The following is a 4,472-nucleotide window of genomic DNA, read 5'->3' on the forward strand; positions in this document are numbered from 1 at the left end:
CCCTCTCCCATCCTGGAAACTACCTACACTTGTCTAAAACCTTCCAATGACTCCCAGGAGGTGCCTCCAGACCCCTAAGAAGAATGAGATCCCAGCCTAGTGCACATCAACACTAGGCTTGCTCTGCTCTGACCAATTTGTGTGACAGGAGTCCAGGGAGTGTACGTAAGAGTGCGTGCTAAGTGGGGCAGACCGCAGAGGAGAAGCTGCGGTGGGGTGTAGGAGAGGTCACTAGAATGGGCTGGTGAGAGCCAAAGAGTCATTTTTCAGGGCTTGGGGTATTTGTGAAACACAGACCTTATTAAAACTGGAATCGCATAAACTCACAGTTAGGTGTACTAAAAATAAACACTCAAAACTTACCACTCTGACTTCTCTCCCCTACATTTTACTATTATCGATGCTTTTGAGGTTATTTGCCTCTACCGCTTCTGCATAGTGGGAATACTACCTCGTGGCCCACTCCGAATCTCTCCCCAGGTCTGTCTTCAGGGCTGAGATGTTTATAGCTTGGAGAGAGCAACAGTGAGAATATTTACAACTCAGAGATGAGCCAGCACTAGAAGCCAGGCTTTCCCCCGCACCCGGGATTGCTGATCAGTGAGCCTTTACCAGCACACCACGGACTCTAAGGCTTGATAAGCCTAGATGTATTGTCATGGGCATACTCGTCTCAGATTCAGGTTTGAACCCGTTGGCTCTAGAACCCAGGAATGACATTACGTTGAAGTTTGGTTTCAGTGGTAGCTATTGTGAATTCCTGTTGCTACTGTGACAAGTTACCACATGTTAGTGGCTTAAAACATAAACAAATGTAAAGAATTACCTGGAAGCTTGGGAGGTCAGAAGTCCAAACTGGGCCTCCCCAGGCTAAAATCGAGGTGTTGACAGCACTTCATTCCTTTCTGGGGACTCCAGGGGAGAACCTGCTTTCCTATTGCTTCCAGCCGCCTGGCAGTTCTTGGTTTGAGACTCTTCCCTCCATCTTCAAAGCCAACAGCAGCCACCAAATCATTCTCCTGCCACCAGCCCCTCACACTGGCTATTCCGCCTCCCTTTTCTCCATTTAAAGACTCCTATGATTATATGGGGACCACCTGGATGACCCAGGATCCTCTCCTTAAGGTCAGCCAATTAGCACTTTAATTCCATCGGCAACTCTTCTGCCTTCCATAGTAGCCTGCAGTCAGAGAGAAGCAGAACCTTCCTGCAAAGGGTCAGAGAGGTGGAAAGATCAGAATGAATTCTTTCTATGCGCCCTGCTTGGCACCCATTCGCCCCAGTCCTACCCCACTGGCAGACCCTGGAGCACTCTCCACACACACGGACAGGTGTATTGGGGATGGGACAACTGCAAAACTCTTTGAATAGCTCTGTGGTGGCTGTTCTCTGTAGGCAGGAGCCCAGGGGGGTACCGCTGATCCAATAGACCAGGTGGGCATAATTGACACAAGGACAGAATAGTCCAGCGGGGATTTGTGGCCATGACTAATCATGGTGTCTTTAGGAACGAAATCAGTAGATAGCCTACTAAAACGCGGCTTGAGCTATATAAGGACAAATGTGGATTTACTGGCAGAAACCTAACTCAAATGATCCTAGAGGAATGCATGGCCTCTTTCTCAGTTCACAGACCCAAAGCCCCAGAACAAACGCCCAAGCACCGAGTATAATGCAGCTGAAGAGTGTAGTTAGAATTTTCTTCCAAAGCTTTCCCGGAGCAAACTGTGGCCATTTGCCCTGGTAACTGGGACTGGAGAAGGAAATACACAAACCTCCCAGGAGTTACCAGATACTGGCTCTGAACTGACATGAATCCCCAGAGACCTGAAATATCACTACGGACCACCACACAGAATGGGAGCTCATGGAGGTCACGTGATGGCTTGTGTCCTGGCGCAAGTCCCTGTCACAGGATGTCCAACATGGACACCCACTCCTCCATCCCATGTGCATAGAGGGAATAGATAAACTTGGCAACTGGCAGAACGTTCACATGGTCTCCCTGACCCATGGAGTAAAGGCCATTGTGGCTAGAAGGGCCAAATGGGGTCCCCTGGAACCCACCCCTCTGCATCCCTGGGAACTGCCAAGATTAGTGCTGAGATCAATGGCCCGACAGACGCAGGGGTGGTGATTTCTACTGCGCCCTTATCCTGCTTGGGGGGTACAAATTCCAGACGGCTCATGGAGAATAACCATGTTTTCACAAATTAGGTACTTCTGGATTTTTGATACGCATTTTTCATTCTGTATCTCAGGGAAAGAAAAATTTTTCAAAGGAAGGCCTGAAACTCAATCCATAAAGACAAAGATCAATCAATTCCATTATTTAAAGGTTAAAACTTGGGCGCCTGGGTGGCTCAGTTGGTTAAGCGACTGCCTTCGGCTCAGGTCGTGATCCTGGAGTCCCAGGGTCGAGTCCCGCATCGGGCTCCCTGCTCAGCAGGGAGTCTGCTTCTCCCTCTGACCCTCCTCCCTCTCATGCTCTCTGTCTCTCATTCTCTCTCTCTCACTTGAATAAATAAAATCTTTAAAAAAAAAAAAAAAAAAAAAAAAAGGTTAAAACTTTCTGTATGAAAGAATAAAGTGAAAAGATAACAAAAAGATACTTGCAACACACATAACAAAGGATTCATTTACTTAACATATAAAGAACACTTGCAGATTAGTAAGGAAAACCTATAATTTGATAGAAAATTAGGAAAGAAGCTTAAATAGAAGAAGAGATCCAAGTGGATCATAATTATATAAATAGAATTAGGACAATGAGAAACCACTCTTCCTTGCCTTGCACACTAGTGGAATATTTTAAAGTTTAAAAACATTTTTTAGGGGCGCCTGGGTGGCTCAGTCAGTTAGGCATCTGCCTTCCACTCAGGTCATGACCCCAGGGTCCTGGGATCAAGCCCCACATCAGGCTCTTTGTTCAGTGGGGAGTCTGCTTCTCCCTCTGCCTGTCACTCCCCCTATTTGTGCTTTCTCTCTGACTCTCTCTCTGTCAAATAAATAAAAATTTGAAAAAAAAATTTAAAAAAATTTTAAATACAAGATGTTAGCAAGGATGTAGAAAATGGACATTTTAATATATCACGCAAATTGCAACAGCCTCTTTAAATTATAATTTGACAATACTCTATCAAATGTAAAATACACACAATCTTTCCACAGTTCCACCTCGAAGGATCTAGCCTTCACAATAGTTGCACGCGTGTAGGGAGTTGTCACCGAAGCAAGGACTGGTTAGGCTAACAACGGAACCCATCCAGGTGCCCGTTAGTTCGAGTGAGGTAGAAAATTGAAAGTCCAAATACTTTGATTCAATCTTGGTTAAAATTATAGTGTGAAACTATGGCCCACAAGTTTCAATGGTATTATGAAAACTTTAAATGGAGATGTGGTTGATTATAAGTGCTTTCAATAAGCGAGGCACCTGGTTAGCTGTGAGCTGTTGCTTAAAAATGTAAGAAGGAAAAGTTAGAGAATATTTACCAACTAATTACTGTAACATTCAAATAAGTCTATACTTATCCTGTATCTCATGCAGTTGAAGCAGAGTTTCAGTCAGTTTATTAAAGAGAGCAACAATCTTTCCTAATATGCAGAGTTTGTTTTCATGTTATCTATCAAGACTGCTGACCTGTAACTTTAACACCCTGTATTTGTTATTGGAAACTGACCATAAGTGCTTATTTTAGAGGATTGTGTTTGTTTTCTTGCCAACCATGTTTGCATAACAGATTTAACTGCTTATCAACCTGAGACACTGAACCACTAACTATGACCTCATGGGTCTTGTAATAATAAACAAACCCGTATGAAAACTGTGAAGTTTCTTTTGGAGTTAAGAACGTATCTTTATTTTGGCTTTCTCTTTTCACTGGTTTATGGAAGTAAAATAATCTTTAAGTGGTGTTAATATCAGATCTATTATTTAAAACACAATTCAAAATATTTTCTTTTTCAATTAGCTAAATAAATGCAATAAGGAATAGAGCAAATCCTCCACACTACCCCCTAACCCCAGTGGTTCTCAAGGCCAGAAACAAAAAAGTCTTGTTCAAACACTCGCCAACAAGCAGGAGCAGGCCTTCCTGATTCCATTGGTCTTGAACAGTGTGGGGGCAGAAGGAGAGAAACTTCAAGCAGACTCCCCGCTGAGCATAGAGCCCTAAGGGGGGGCTGCGGGGCTCCATCTCAGGACCCATGAGATCATGACCTGAGCGGAAACCGAGTCTCAGCTTAACCAACTGAGCCACCCCAAGCACCCCAACATAACTTTTAGAAACCAAAATTAGCAAAAGACTGCTGAGGCTGGGCACTGGCCGTATGTCTCTATGGAATGCATCCCCTTGCGGGGACTGGGGCCAAGCAGGGCACCCCGGGCTCAAACCATCTCCATGGTCAAGTTTTTCGCAGATGGTGCCCTCGTGGGATGTGGGGTGAACCCACAGGAAAACAGGCACGGCGGT

Source organism: Halichoerus grypus, chromosome 12 (genome assembly GCF_964656455.1).
Source record: "Halichoerus grypus chromosome 12, mHalGry1.hap1.1, whole genome shotgun sequence".
NCBI lineage: Eukaryota > Metazoa > Chordata > Mammalia > Carnivora > Phocidae > Halichoerus > Halichoerus grypus.